Source organism: Acinonyx jubatus, chromosome E4 (assembly GCF_027475565.1).
Source record: "Acinonyx jubatus isolate Ajub_Pintada_27869175 chromosome E4, VMU_Ajub_asm_v1.0, whole genome shotgun sequence".
Taxonomy (NCBI): Eukaryota; Metazoa; Chordata; class Mammalia; order Carnivora; family Felidae; genus Acinonyx; species Acinonyx jubatus.
Genome location: NC_069395.1, coordinates 53317864 through 53333749, shown reverse-complemented (window position 1 = coordinate 53333749; position 15886 = coordinate 53317864). Strand labels below are relative to the sequence as shown.

At 38.8% G+C, this 15886-nt stretch overlaps 1 protein-coding gene and 1 long non-coding RNA gene across 3 annotated transcripts in view; one reads left to right on the top strand and one right to left on the bottom strand.

Moving 5' to 3' along the window:
• The window catches only part of TNFSF4 (TNF superfamily member 4), a 201490-nt gene that overhangs the window by 56868 nt on the left and 128736 nt on the right, over nt 1–15886 (bottom strand). The window lies entirely within an intron of this gene.
• Nucleotides 1–15886, top strand: part of LOC113595649 (uncharacterized) — a 551139-nt gene that overhangs the window by 466972 nt on the left and 68281 nt on the right. For both annotated transcript variants that reach the window (XR_008293228.1, XR_008293229.1), the window contains one exon: nt 8157–8241. This is a non-coding gene — a long non-coding RNA (uncharacterized LOC113595649). The remainder of the gene's footprint in view (nt 1–8156; nt 8242–15886) is intronic.

Genomic DNA, 15886 nt, shown 5'->3' with positions numbered 1-15886 from the left:
TTATAGGCATCTGAGTTTCCACTTGCATTTAATTGCTCAACAAGGGATCTGAAGAGGAATTTAGTTATAGAACACAATGGGGATAAATTGAATTAATCTACAAACTCCTTGAAGGCAGAGACAGATGTCGTTCATTATTGGACCCCCATTTTCTACAAAAGTGCCTGCCATGTAGAAGGTACTTAATACCTAATTATAGAATTAATGGGATATTACACATGTGGGAAAGCCTGACCCAGGTTGTTCCTCAAGATGGTCTAAATGGGAAGTTGATAATAAACACCTGGTCTTAAGTCACAGTTCCAGCTCTTACAGCTGTGTGACCTGCACTAATTACTTAATCTCTCTAAGCTTTATTGTCCTTATACTTACAACAAAGATGAGAATAGTCTCTATCCCATAGCATTATTTTGAAGATTAAAACAGAAAATAGGGGGCACCTGGGTGGCTCACTTGGTTTTGAGCATCTGACTCTTGATTTCAGCTCAAGTCATGATCTCACAGTTCGTGGGATAGAGCCCCATGTCAGGCTTTGCACTGACAGCACAGAGCCTGCTTGGGATTCTCTCTCCCTCTCTCTCTGCCCCTCCCCCACTTGTGCTCTCTCTGTCTCTCTCTCCAAATAAACAAACATTTAAAAAAGAGAGAGAAAGAAAATACATGTAAAGTACATAGCAGAGTGTCCAAGACATAAGAAATAATCAATTAATGTTAGCTCTTTTGGTTATAATTTATTATTTTTGTTGTTATTAAAGTAGCACTACTTTGAAAGAATCAATGATTAGGGATAAAGTCCCTGTCTTGTCCAATTTACATTAAAAGGACTTAAGCCTACCCCATCTGGCAATGTGTTTTCCCTGGAAAGAAGCATAGGAACCTTTCCATTATTGAAGTCCTTTCTCGAAGGTGGAGAATTACAACCAGAGAACAAGATAAATGCCTTATTATTGTGTGACTCTTGAATTTTAGACAGATTTCTGTTGGCTAGCAAAGTCAAAGTTTTTAATGTTTATAGAGGCATCTCTGCCAAAGTTCAGTTTTGGCTACTTTCTGTGATACTTTCAGTCCTTAGCTCTGATGATAGAAAAGAAATATTCAAAAGAATAAGAGGGAGGGATGGAGGAAGGAAGATAAAGAAGAAATAAAAAGGTCTCTGAAGTCCTGTCTTAAAGGATGATAAATCCAGTTGTTAATCATGTTGGAGGAATGCTAGCCTAAGGTTCCAACAGCTTCGTTATGGATCTCTTGATATATCCTCATACAGTCTTCACAGAAATCTAATTAGAGATTTGAAGTTGAGATTGTTGAAATTGTTAAAATATAAAATTTCTCATTGAAATTAAATATAAGTAATTACTTAAGGAGCCCTTCCAGTGTGGAACTTTCCATTTTTCTCTTCTTTTTGGGATAATTATCTATATAATACCTAGCACTAAATGGTTAAAAACACACTACACCCCTTCCCTGGGTCTAAGTTGAAAGAATGATTATTTGTCTTGCACAGGAAGTATCTCAACTTCTGTATTTCTGTGTACCGCAAGACGGCCCGGACCCAATCAGGAAGCATCACTTCCCACCAGGGTAGGGTGCATGCTCCATCACTGTGAGCAGACCAGCAATGAACACTGAGAGAAAGCGGCAACTCAGGCACCAGAGAGAACCCTGATCAGAACAAGACCAAGACAGAATTCCCCAGTTTAACAACTGGGACTTCATAGAACACTTCAGAAGTACAAAACCTCCACTGAAATTTTTGATAGAGGTTTGGCTTAAAACGTATGTTAGAAGTTGCAGATGAAATGATCACCAGCTCACCTCCAGCAGGATAAGTTTCTGAACTTCCTAGGAATCGTTCAGGCTTCTCTTCCGTGGCTTTAACCATGGGCAACTTTAAGACTCCCATCCCCTACACTTCCTTGCATTTGGAAATATGTCCAAGTTTTTTCTCTTGAACCCACTCACTCTGTCTTGCTAGTTTTTTTGTTTTTGTTTTTGTTTTTTTACCAACCCTTCAATTTTAACCAATGTCTTGCTGTTTCCTTGCTCACGTGGACCTTATATTTCCTATCTTCCCTCACATCCAGATCTTCCTCGGTGTTCATCTATCAGACCTTTTTTTTTTTAATTGAAGTTCTACACCTGTATATTCGTCATATCCATTCCAAATATAAGAGCTCAGCCCAGTGATCTCCACTTGTCTGAGAAAGAGGTCAAGAGCAAGGATCCTGAAACATAAGTAAACGAATTCACTTACAAAAGAATGGAATAAGAAGGGCATATGAAAGAAGAGTATCAGCAGAAGCCAGAATAATAGGGATCCATAGCTGATCAGTTACTACCTTTCACCATGCTGGCAAAAGGTTCTCATAGGATACTTAGGAGTATGAGTATTCAAAAAATTAAAGTTGAGGCTTGGAGAGGGGGAGGAATGAGGAGGACTCGGGCCCTGCAATTTGGCCTATCTAGCACAAACATAAATTTCAGCGAAAACATCAGGACCTCGCAACTGCTTCCCATCTCGTTCTTGTCTGGTAAGAGAGAGCTGGATGAAGTCTCTGCTGGATGAAGTGATGAAGCCAAGATGCATCAGCTTCTGGTTTTGCCCTCGACCTGTCCTGGGAAGACAATTAGACAAGCTTCTCTGGCATTATGGGGTTTTCCTGTTTAAGCCGAATCAAGCACATAAGCTAAAGTAAGTTGAGTTTTCTCAAAAGCTTCCAAATTACTCTTTGTGGGTCATGGCTAAACATTAGTTGTAGGAGAAAATGGATGCAGTAGCCAACAAATCAGTATGTAGTCATCAGTTCCATTTTCCTAGCTGTTTTGAAAATGACATATAAAACAGGACATGGAGGCTTTAGGGTTTAGATGTTTGGATGACTTTCTGCATTAGACCTCTTTCATGATTAAAGCATCAAGTTCTAAATGAGTGTAATGCAAAGGCAACTCTAAGACAAAGTATGATGAGTGCAGGAAAATCATCAACATTCAAATTCTTTATGTGAGGCCATGTGCCTGGATATAGATTTCTACCTTATTTCTCATAAACAAGGTCCGTGGTCCTGGAGGAGTAGGAATTACCAGATCAAGACTGATGGGGCAAACCTAGAGTATCTTGAGTTTATTAAATCCAGTTGAAGCATCGTTTGAACAGAGGTTGAAAAGAAATATTCAAGAGGAAAATAAGATTGATAAAATTAAAATACAAAGATCAAAAGAGGAACTGCCAGCAACAAAATGGAACCACAGAAAATGAAAACATAAAATATAAAAGAAGAAGAAACACGGGGCTCAGAAAGAAGAAAGTAGGTTTGACCAGCACATGTATACCCCAGTATACTGATTCTCAAACTTGGCTGCACATTAGAATCCCCTGAGAAATTTTTTTAGGTACTAATGCCTAGGTCCCGCCTCTAGAAATTCTGATTAATTGGCCTGAGGGGAGGTTGGGAAGGGAGGTAAGATTAGCATTTCTCCTTTTCAAGCAACTCGCGTGGTCATGTCTGATTGATATTGCTGATTAAGATCGACTGGACCTCAATACTCATGTCCACAACAGGAGGCTTGTAACAAGTATAACAAAGAACGGACTAAAGCCCCAGTGTTTCTTCGTGCCTTTTTTAGTCCCTGTGCTATCTATATGCTTTCTTTTCAATCTGTTGATTACCATAATGCCCCTCAAATTCTTGAACAGAGTTTGGCAATATGATGGATGCGGGGAAGTTTAGCTATATGAGAAAGCAAGAGTCAATTTGTAACAGAAAACCTACTTTACAGGAATGTTATTGCTAACCTCTAGGGGGAGCTGCACTCTCCTTCTCTTACCTGCTTTCTTTCGCGACCCCAAGAAGAATCGCTTGGGTTTAAGTTTAGGATTTTACTGGTTATTTGATATGAGATGGCACCACATTGCCAAGTTAATACTGTTATAATGTGGGTGTGGCCTATTTTGGCTTCTCTTCCTTGGAAAGCGAGGGGGAAAGAGAGTAAGACCTGCACTTGGGGTTTTTTTTGGAGGAGACAAGTAATTTATGCTGTTGGCTAAATGTGCACATATTAGCAGAGCAAAGAGGAGTCCTTCATGGCTCCATTGAAACCGCTTGGAGTTCTGCACTAGGCTTAGGACTTAACCTAATGTTTCTTTGCCTTGTGTTGCTCCACCTTCATCATCTATCAGGTTTTATCTGCCTCCTAGGTCCCCATCCTCACATTGAGGGGGAAGGTTGTTGTTATTGTTGTTTTTAAGTTTATTTGTTCATTTTGAGAGAGAGAGTGTGCAAAGGAGGGGCAGAGAGCGAGAGGGAGAGAGAGAAAATGCCAAGCAGCCTCCGTACTGTCCGTGCAGAGCCCCACATGGGTCTCAAACTCAAGAACCATGGGATCATGACCTGAGCCAAAACCAAGAGTCAGTCCCTTAACCAACTGAGCCACCCAGGCAGTATTGTTTTATTTTGTTTTGTTTTGTTTTGTTTTGTTTTGTTTAAGAGAGAAGAAATTGTAAAAAGGATAGTTGTTTGCCATTCAGCCTTGAAAAAGATAAGGGAAGTTAAGCCAAAAATATCAAGGCTGAACTTCTGAGTTTAAATAATAGAAAAATAACAGTGCCTGACTTTGCCTTAATTGCCTATCAACATATCTATGACTGAAAGAAGCACACAAACTTAAAAATACTAATATTTAAAAGATGCTGAGCAGATAATGAGCAAAATTGCTATAAACCATTGTTTCAGTTTGCTTGGGCTGCTATAACAAAATACCATAGACTGGCTGGCTTAAACAACCTAAATTTAGTCTCATAGTTCTGGAGACTGGGGAGTTCATGATCAAGGTGCTGGCCAATTCAGTTTCTGGTAGGAGCCCTCTTCCTGGCTTATAGACAGCAGCCTTCTTACTGTGTCCTCACATGGCAGGGAGAGAGCACTGTGTGTCTTTTCCTCTTCTTATAAGGGCACTAATCCCATCATAAGGACCCCACCCTCATGATTTCATCTAAACCTAATTGTCTCCCAGAGGCCTCATCTTGAAATACCATCATGTTGGGAGTTAGAGCTTCAACATACGCACTTTAGGGGAACACAGTTATGTCCATAGAAGAGAGAGGGTCAAATTGAGAAACACAATTCTGCCCATAGAACAGAGAGGGTCAAATTGAGAAACGTCATACCCTTTAAATCCTGACCTTGGAAAGAATACTAAACTTGGAGAGAATGAAGAAAGAATGTGGCTTCCATCTCTTACTGCATTAGCCTGTCATTCTACCAAAAAACTTTCCTTATCTATCAGGGAAGACCCTTTGAAGTGGGTGGACAGGCCATTCCTCCTGCTCTATTTTTAGCCACATACTTTCCTCTAAAGGGCCCTCAAGTGTTTAAACACATTCCTTACTCTTGAGTTCATAGCCCTTCAAAGTAGTATTCTGATACATTTCAAATATAAACAGATTCCAAATGTAATTTTAGGTAACATTGAAGCTTTTGGTGGATAAGGAAAAGAGATTAAAATCATCTTCTTGGATGCTTGTTCTTTAGATCGCTTTTGAACTCATTGATGATGTGACTGATGTGATAAGATAAGCCCAGATTTTCCTCTCCCCTGGAGAAGGCACTGTATGAACTTTCTGCTTTAGACACCTGAGAAAGAACTATCTCCCAAAGGTATTGATCCAGTCTAATTGAACCTATGCACTGATTACCCCACTTTAACTTCAGCATAAGTAAATTCATAAAACTCCAAATGCTGCATGGTAGGTATTCGGATGTTAATCTAGTCCCTCATGTTTCACTCCCATTTTCAGCATAATTGTAGTTTTAGACATTCAGCATCTATATTGAGAGGAATTTTAGATAATAATTTATTATTCTTAACCAGGATTAATTTGGGGGGTGGGGAGAGCATTGCAATGACTTCTGTCATCAACTACCTGGAGTTGGGTCAAACTTCTCAGGTAAAGGACACTGTCACTCACAAGAATGCCCTCATTTCAGACAGTGGCTGCAAGTTGCAGTGATCCCCAGGCCTCCCTCACTTCTGACCAACTGTCTAAAAATTTGGGGGTTCCCACTATCCACTTAGGTTCAATAATTCACTATAACAATTCAAAGAACTTCAGAAAGCCAGTATATTTGTTATTAAAGTATTATTTTAGCAAAAGGATACAAATCATAAAGTGAGGTCTGGGAGGGTTCTAAACTCAAATCTTCCATTGCCCTCTCTTCGTGGAGTCGAGAAGCATTACCTTCCTTACACATCAACAGAACACTGCCAACAAGGGAGGCACACTCAAGCTTTGGTGTCCAAAATTTTATGGGGTTTTCATTACTTAGGCATCATTGTTAGAATCATCTGTTGAATTCAATTTCTAGCCCCACCCTCCCTCTCTGGAGACCTAGCTAATATCACTGTGGCTCAAAACTCCAGCCCTCTAATCACATGTCCAGACTCCCATCCTGAGTCATCTCAACAACACAGACGACAGGGGCCCACCCAGAGTCAGCCTGTTAAACTGTCAGGGCTGACCATAAATAGCAAAGACACTTTCCTATCACTCAGGAAATTCCAAGTATTTTGAGGCTGTGTCTCAGGAACCAGAGAGAAAAGTCAACCAAGTTCTTTATTATACTTGCCACCCACTGGTCTTTGGATATGGTTCTCTTTATATGTGTAACATCTAGAATAGCCAATGTGCGGTAGGTACAGGAGGCTTTTGACTCAATGTCACGGTACTTTTGACCACCAGTATCAGTATTAGCTTGCCAATGATTCAGTGTTACACCATAAATATGGTACATATAACTCAAAAAATAAGAGTAAAAAGATACTGACATGTTATTGGAGTCCCACTAAGTAGTTATGTAGCCGAACCAATGTGAGTTAATTCCTTGGTGAGTCACAGATATACCAGGTGGACTTGTCACACAAAGTAAACTTTATTGGCAGCAACAAAGGAGATCACAGGGAATAACTTCCAAAGCCATGATTCCCCGAGCAAGGGTGGATGGATTCCTTTTATTAGGGTTAGGAAGAATACTTAGGGAAGCCTTGTAATCATATGTAGAGGTGGGCATAAGGCTGTGCATATGCATATGCCTTATGTAAACATGCCTATACACACATTTTATGTTATGTAAATGAGGCTTGTGCTCATTTTAGTATTGTATATTAAAATGAGGTAAAGGTAGTTGTGATTCATTCTAGAGGTCACTGCATGGTCCATCTGTGCAGGCGCAAGTCAGGGATTTAACTCAAACCGGTCTAAATGGTCTGGGCAAGTGGGAGGTCTTGTCAGGGCAGTTGCTATTGCTAGAGTGGTGGTTTCAGTTTCCACTTCCCTGAGTTAAGAGATAAGCTGAAAAAAAGAGCTTAAGGAAAGACTTGGGACAGAGGTCGGTGAGTACAAGCAGGTGGGCAGTAAAGGTCAGGTCTTAGCGCCTAACTGGTGACAATTAGCAATTAGCCCATTCATCATCATATCAAATAACCAAAATGTCTCTCTGGGCAAGGCCACTCGGGTTTGCTGGCTTCCATGTTACTGTCTCATTTTCAAAAAATAGAAGTAGTCTAAGAAATATATGGCATCACCCTTTTAGGCATCTGGTATCAGAGCTAGAAGAGTATCATCCCTTGTTCTGAGCCTCGTTCCAAGTGTTAATGTAATACATTGGAATTCCCTTATCGTGTAACCTGTTCATTCATTTTCCCTTAGCAATTATCTCTCCTTCTCTCCATTTATACCCGAAATGTTTAGCATGTGTAAGGAATGTTAGTTTCAGCTACTGGACTGGTTTAGGTTGCCAGATATACTCCTTTATCAAGTACCTCCCCTCAGTCTACTCCAATCCATTTAAGGTAGGATTACAGAAGTAAAGAATGAATGAACTACCACTAGGTTGTACAGCTGCATTAACTGTCAGCATCAGTTTTGCCAGATGTGGTTAAGGCACAGTCCACCCCATCAAGCCCTTAGGAATTCTGACCCAAAGGTTTAAAGATACAGTTTCTTACTTACAAATCATCCGTGTTTCCAACACGTGCAGTGGTATCCCTCATCCTAGGGTCACTGCGTTAGTAGGGAAAGGAGAAGTTGAGATGATGTGGGAAAGAAAGAAGAAATATAGTCATTGTCATACCATCCTTCTTCTCCTCCTCCTTTTCCCCAGATACACCAGAAAAGAAGAATAATCTGTGTAGTGGGAACCCTCCGTTGGCCCCCTTCATATTGAATGAGAGCACGCACTCATGAAGGTATGTAAGCCAGCCCTTTATGTCTATATCTCCTCCCATTGGTTTTAGACAACCACTGTTCCAGCTACCCATTCCAATTCTCTTTTATTTTTTTTAATGTTTATTTATTTATTTTGAGAGAAAGAGACGGGAGATGAAGGGCAGAGAGAGAGAGAAAGAAAGAGGGAGAGAGAGAATCCTGATCAGGCCCCATGCTGTCAGCACAGAACCTGACTCAGGGGTCTCATGAACCATAAGATCATGACCTGAGCCAAAACCAAGAGTGGGAGTTGGATGCTTAACTGATTGAGCCACGCAGCCACCCCTCCCATACTCTTTTATGAGGAAGAGCTCTCTCTGCCATTGTTGGACAATATGGACTGTGAAATGTTCCTTAGTCTGAAGAATTGTGACTCAGTGGTCCAAATTGTTGCAACATTTTCTGTTGTGGTCATTTTATTGTACTTTTAGCATTTACATCTACTATCAGGTATGCAAAGCTTAGTCCAGACTGTCTATTCCTGTCTGGACCCATTTTTAGCCTTTTGGGGTTACTGGAGTCAGTCCATTTTGCCAGATACGTGCAGGGCCTTCCCCCAGGGAATCTTCCTCATGGCCCTCTGCCTTCTTTGCCCCTCTCTCTGGCAGACAGAACAGTTCTAATGGAGATAGCAGTGCCCAGAAGAGTTCCATAATAAAACAGAAATAGTTTATTTCTGCAACATACTACAAGGGGATTGCAAGGAGGTACCTATGAGCAGGGAGCCTCTATCCCCTAGGGCTGTCTTTGAAGCCACCTTAAAAGCTGCCAGACCCTATCACCACTTGGATAGTACCTTATAAACAGCCATCAAATGACCAACAAATAGCTGTTTGGTTTATGGATGGCAGTTCCAAAGCAAATGGCCAGCGTTTTGTTTGGAAGGTCATCTCTCTGATCAAGGAAGGTAAAACAAATCAGTGTAGTGGGCTGAAGGGCACACCGTTTGCCCCTGTGTTGGGGATCTTATTGCCTCTCGAACAGTGACCAAATATGTGGCTATATGGTCAGGCAGAAGAGCAATGGTAAAGTTGGCTACTAAGGGCTGCTCATATGGGGTGAAAATTACTGTGGTAATTTGGAGGGTACTTTAAAGTAGGGTATGTCAATACCCATCAGAAGAACCACCTTCCAGGACTAGAAGGTGATCAGAATCAATGAGTAGGTTTTCTGGTGCACTCATTTAAGGCAGCTATCTGGGTCCATTAAATGAGTGGATCTTGGGGGACCACAGCAATGAAGAGATGGGCTAAATCTAGACATACTCCTCCTGTACCCTCTGAAGTGCAAAACATTATTATCTGTTGTGAGGTAACAGTAGTGCAACTCTCATTTCCACCCCTTGATTCTTGGACTGTGAAGCTTGGCTGTGGGAGAAACAGTACCATGTATTAGACACTGATTCATAACATATAAGTCTTCTAGAGAACCTTGCCCCGGTCTGGCAAGGCACTGTCACCTGGCTAGCACTGTAACTGGTTCTTTGAAAAACCATTCTACTATTCTGTCAAGCTAGCTGCTTCAGGATGGTGGGGAAAATGATAAAACTACCAAATTCCATGAGCATGAGCCCATTGCCACACTTCATTTGCTGTGAAAATAAGTTTTTTGATCAGACGTAATGCTGTGTGGACTCCCATGACAGAATATTTTCCTTTATGAGTTCTGCATTTATGTTCTGCTTAGGGAAGTCTTCACTATTCCCAAGATTATATAAATATTTTGTATTGTTTTCTTCTAATACTTTCATGATTTCAGATTTTTTTTGTGTGTGGTAAAAAAAACTCTATCTTTAATTCTTCTAGAATATTCTAATTATGAAGGGAGTGAAGTAGAGGTTAAAATCCATTTTCCCTCCAATGACTAATTAGTTGTCTCACCAATCTCCATTGGTTTGAATTGCCACTTTTATTGCATGCTGTTTTCTTTTATATGTTTGAATCTGCTTTTCAGTTTTCTGTTTAGTTTTGTATGCCAGTACCTGTATTTTATTTTCATGTTAATTTTTTAATATGTGATAGTTTGAGTCTGTGTTTTTCTTTTCAAAACTTCATTGATTATTATTTATTCCTCCAAATGTAGATTCATATTGTCAAGTTCAAAAAACTCTGCTGTAACTTGCTTTATGATATCATAAATTTTTTTGATGTAATTTTATAATGTAATTTACAATTTTATAATGTAATTTACAAAAAAAAATTTATAATGTAATTTACAAAAAAAATTTAAATGTAATTGACATCTTTACTATTGAGATTCTCTAATTAGAAATATGGTGTATTTTGTCGGATGGTCATTTCTTCCTTGTTTTCTTTGGATAGTTTTCTAGGTATTTGATACTTTTTGTTTCAACTGGGAATGAGGGTTTTTTCCACTAAATTTTCTTGCTTGTTCCTTTTCTATTACTCTTCACTGTTTTAATTTATGTTTGTGGTAATAGTCTCCTTTCTGTCCCTAATACCTTCTCCTCTACTCCATCCTCTCTATTGCAGAAGTCATCTTTCTAAATGGCAAATGTAATCATAAAACTCTCCTCCTCTAAACCTTAACTCCTCAGTGCCTTTGGGATAATGTATACGTTATATATGTATATAAAAAATACATAATATATACATATATATAATACATATATAAAATACATATATAATATATAATACATAATATATAAATATATAATATATATAGTTATATCTTATACATATATATGTATATATATAATATATATAAATGAAAAAAAGTATGCAGGAGTAGGAGGAATATGGAAAGATAATATCTAATTCGAGCTAGGATAATGGGAAATTCTTCTAAGATGGAAGTGATACAAGTTGAGTATTTGAAAGGTATGAATTAGTCCAATGCATGATTTAGTAAAGAGTATTGAAGAGAGCAGGAATAGCTTTTGCAAAACTACAGCTTAAGAAAGCAAGGCCAATTACTTCAAGGAGGGTATACATATTTCACCAGGAAAATATAGCCCAACTTTGTAGAAAAGTACTGTGGCCTCCTACCTGGTGGGAGTCTTGGTTGAGTATCTCAAAATAGAATGGGCACCTGCTTGTCTGGCTTCTAAGTATATGGAGTACATGAATCAGCCCTCAACCAAAAATAACAGTTTCTATTATCACTCTTCTTTTAATATTCTGTTCAAATATCTTTCCTAGAGGAGAGCTTTCTCAGCCCCATCTAAATTGAACTGGATGCCTTTCTTTGTTCCTCTAGCATGGCAATCCCTCGGCATTTATATGATCATTTTGTGTGCCTTACTCCCTTTTCTAGACTCGAATCTCTGTGAGTGTCATATTTATTTTTGCATTCCTAGTATCTATCACAATGCAAAACATTTGGGGACCACTCAAAAATAATATAATCAGAACTACTATTTATTGTCTGCCCCATGTGTCTGGTGAGTGTTTCTTAAATTAGAGGGATCCAGGAACTACTTAATGGTAGTTCACATCATATAGAATCAGTGAAACTGACATTACTTATTACCACTGTGACATTAAGAAATGTTTTCAATTCAGCTGTTATTTTAAAAACTCAACCGGGCACTTTTACTTTCCATATCTAATGTTCCTGATGTAGAGCAGTTTTACATGCACATGCTATCCATTTATTTACAAAGCACTGAAAAGGTACACATTCAGTGACTGTTATCTATTGCATACACAGTTTTCAATATTTCCTTTAACATAAATTAAGATCAAGAGTCATAATATTGATCAACTATTCTCTGCAAAAAATATAAGGTGTGGAGTAGAACTTGGACCTAATCTCCTTTATTTAGCAGGGCAACACCTACTCTTGTTACAAACCCAGTAGGTATCCTGGAATTACATATTCTGATGCACCTCTACAGGCTATATTATGGTTTATGAAATCATCCAAAACTAACAAAAACTTAACTTCTCCATAACAAGGTACTTCAGTGATGAATAAAAGAAAAAGTTATTGTGCACTTCTCCCTCAAATAGGTACAGCACATATGGCAAATGATGATTCCCGCTCCTCATACCAGTAGGTCCATCCAATTATGGAAGCGAAATATCTACTAGATTGTAAATGTAATAATAATTGCTCATCCACACTGTGGGACATGCTCTAGTTCATGGGATTTTGTATCAGTCAGAGCTACCAATGGAGTAGAATGGAATTTTCAGAAATATATACAAGAATTTAATATATCATAAAAGTGGCATTTCTAATCATTGAGAATAATTATTTGATTAATGTTATGGGGATAATAGTCAACCAATTACAAAAAACATAGATGTTGATTAATCCACTATCAACAGAAAAGGATCTAAGTTATTCATATTAAAAATGCTATAGATAATTCATAATTTATTCAACCTGTCTCCTTTGTTGAAGAATGAGTTTCCAACTTGGGGTCATTGCATACGATGTAATAAATATCTTTGGCCTTTTATCCTATAGGTTGATGTACTTATTTGTAAAAAGTGGAGTTATAAAAATAGGAATGCAGAATTAAAATGTATACGCATGTTTCATTACAAAAGATAGTGCCAGATTACTTTCCCAAATTACAGTAACTACAGTAGGAAGATTTGTAGGATGACCTCCTCCTCCTCCACATACACCCTGTAATAATCCCCAGTACTCGGAATATTGTAGATTTCCTGATTATGTCAACCTGTGGCTGACAGCCAGCAAAGAAATGGGGGGCCTCAGTCCCCATAACTGCAGGGAAACAAATTCTGCCAACAACCAGTGAGATGGAAGGAGGCCCAGATAAGAGCTGTGGCCCTAGCAGACATTTTGATTTCAACCCTGTGTGACTCTGAGCAGAGAATCCAAGCACACCCTCCCTGGATTTCTGACCCATTGACACTGTGAGCTAACACACTTGTGTTGTTTTGATGGTAATGTTACACAGCAATAGAAAATTAATACAGTAAGAACTCACCCTTCCAATGACAATGTACAAGATAACATTTTCCTCATTTTACCAGCATCAAAACTAACTATAAATATTGTTTAATTGAGTAGATTTGATAAGTAAAAGAAAATGGTATCTCATTATTGATACATTTTCAATAAAGAATATCTTTATTTTTTATTTGTTTAGATTTCTCCTTCTGTGAGTTGCCTATTCATATACTTTGACCATTTTGTCCTTGAGTCATTTGTCCAACCCTTGTCAAGGACTTCAGCAACCCCAAGCAGTTGTGCACATGCTGAACTGAACTATTGCACTTTCAAAGTCTAGTGGGGATGGAAACAGTAACCCAAAGGGTTTAGATAGTTTGTACTCATGGCACAGAGGGCAGCATGTACTCCATGTTCACATCTGCACCCCTTGTTCCCAAGGCCATGTGGGGAGGGACAGGGCTTGTGTGGACAGCCACATAACTGGGTGCTGTCACAGCTGAGGAACCCCAACCTTAGGAAACTTCTAATCTTTTAAGGGGCTACAAGCAGTTGTGTCCAAGCTTTGCACCACACAGAGATTCCATCTTCGTTATGCTGGACCAGAAGCAAATCTGCCCTCTGACCCTGAGAAAGACACTATTTCTAGTTTTGAAGGCTGTGTGCTACATGATCCTAGAAAAAATATTCTAGAACAAAAGCTGACACAAGATGTGTGAAAACACCGTGGAGAATTGCCTCCAAACAAACCCGCCTCTTGTTTCCACACTTCTCTGAATATACCATTCTGTTGGCCATTCTCATCTGACTGATGAGATAAGACCACATCCGTTCAATTGTAAACACTTGCAGATCTCTTATTACCAGTGTTTTCTAGGAGAGAGGAGAGAATTATGCACAAGAATTACAATTCCAAGGGCACACGTTGTGTTCCTGAAAAAAAGCATTTTCAGTTGTTGGGAAAAAAGTGATTTTGATTGTTGTGGACCCTCCTCTTCCACTGGGACATGCATCAACCATTGGGCACAGGTTAACAGTGCCTCCTGGGCTTAATTCCAGGAATGTAAGGATGGATCTGTAATTTATTAAGGTAGCAGAGCACATAGTTATAAGACCTTTATACACACACACCACACACACACACACATTCAAATCTTACAACAGTGTGGTTGATAATAATATCATCATATTGAATAAGTAAAACAATAAAAGCATCTCAATTGGTTGTAAAAAAAATCGATAAAATCAAACAGTTTTGTGATTTCTTTTTTAACTGAAATACAATTGACACACAAATTTCACATTACCTGTACCCATTACATTAGTTTCAGATGTACAACATAGTGATTCAACTCTATGTGTTATGCTAGTTCACAAGTGTAACTACCATCTGTTTCCATACAACACTGTTACAGTACCATTGATTATATTCCTTATGTTGAACCTGTCATCTCCATGACTTATTCCTTCCATAACTGGAACCCTGTATCCCACTCCCCTTTACCCATTTCGCCCATCCCCCCATTCCCTCCCCTCTGGCAAACATCCATTTGTTCTCTGTACTTACGGGTCTGTTTCTATTTTTTGTTTATTCATCTTTTTTTTAGATCCCACACATAAGTGAACTCAAATGATATTTTTCTTTCTCAGTCAGACTTATTTTTTCTTACATAATACCCTCTAACTCCATCCATGTCCCAAATGGCAAGATCTCATTCTTTTATATGGCTAAGTAATATTTCATTGTATGTGTATGTGTGTATCTCTCTCTCTCTCTCTCTCTCTCTCTCTATATATATATATATTAAATTGTATATAATGTATGTATAATAAAGTATATTATTTATACTTCTTTATTCATCTATCAGTGCACACTTAGTTTGCTTTTGTAAGAGTTCTTTTTAAGCCAAGATATAGTGTAAAATCGAACACTTTTTCTTGACTTTAAAAGAACTCTTTGAAAATTTATAATATGTTCCTATTTCCTTAAGATGATAAAGAACAATTTCAAGCCAATAATCAACACCAACATCATACCTAAGAATTAAAAACTAAAGACAGCTGTGTTAATCCCATGACAAAGAGAAAGGACAGAGGTCAGTGACAATTGTTTTTTGTAAAAAAAAATTTCAGTACAGATTGACAGAAAGATTAATCCACATCTACCCTGTCTAACTCTGCTATCCAGTGAGTGAAATTTTTCCTTAGGAAGACACCCTCTAAGCTATAGGCTCCACACTTTCCCCCACCTGTCTTCCTCCTCCTCTCCTTGCCTAAACTACTAATATCGCCTCAAAGTGTACACAGTTGTTCCCAATTTCCCATGTTTGGAAAAGACTGAAGCACCAGTTCAGCCCCCTGTAATTTTGCTCGAGGGAAAAGCACATGAAGGTGGAAGTGAATGAAGGAGCAGAGAGTATGAAAAGAGAGGACGCACTGAATCTGCAAGCCACAGGAAAGAAGCTGACCTCTAGCCCAGGTGCATCCCTGGTTAGCTCCCATGACCATCATTAATTTATGGACTCCACTTGGTAAAGACTTCCTATTTTACCTTCCAAATTTACAAAAATGTTAGCACTCACCTGCTTTTTAGAAAGGGAGATTAAAACAGGTGACTCGAAAGCAGGATTACAGGAGGAACTTGCTCATCTGTGAGCCAAGAACCAGGCTCCTGGGTCCCTCAGACTCCCCAGGGCATTCAGCACTGCTGCTTTATTTTCTGCAACTGGATGTTAA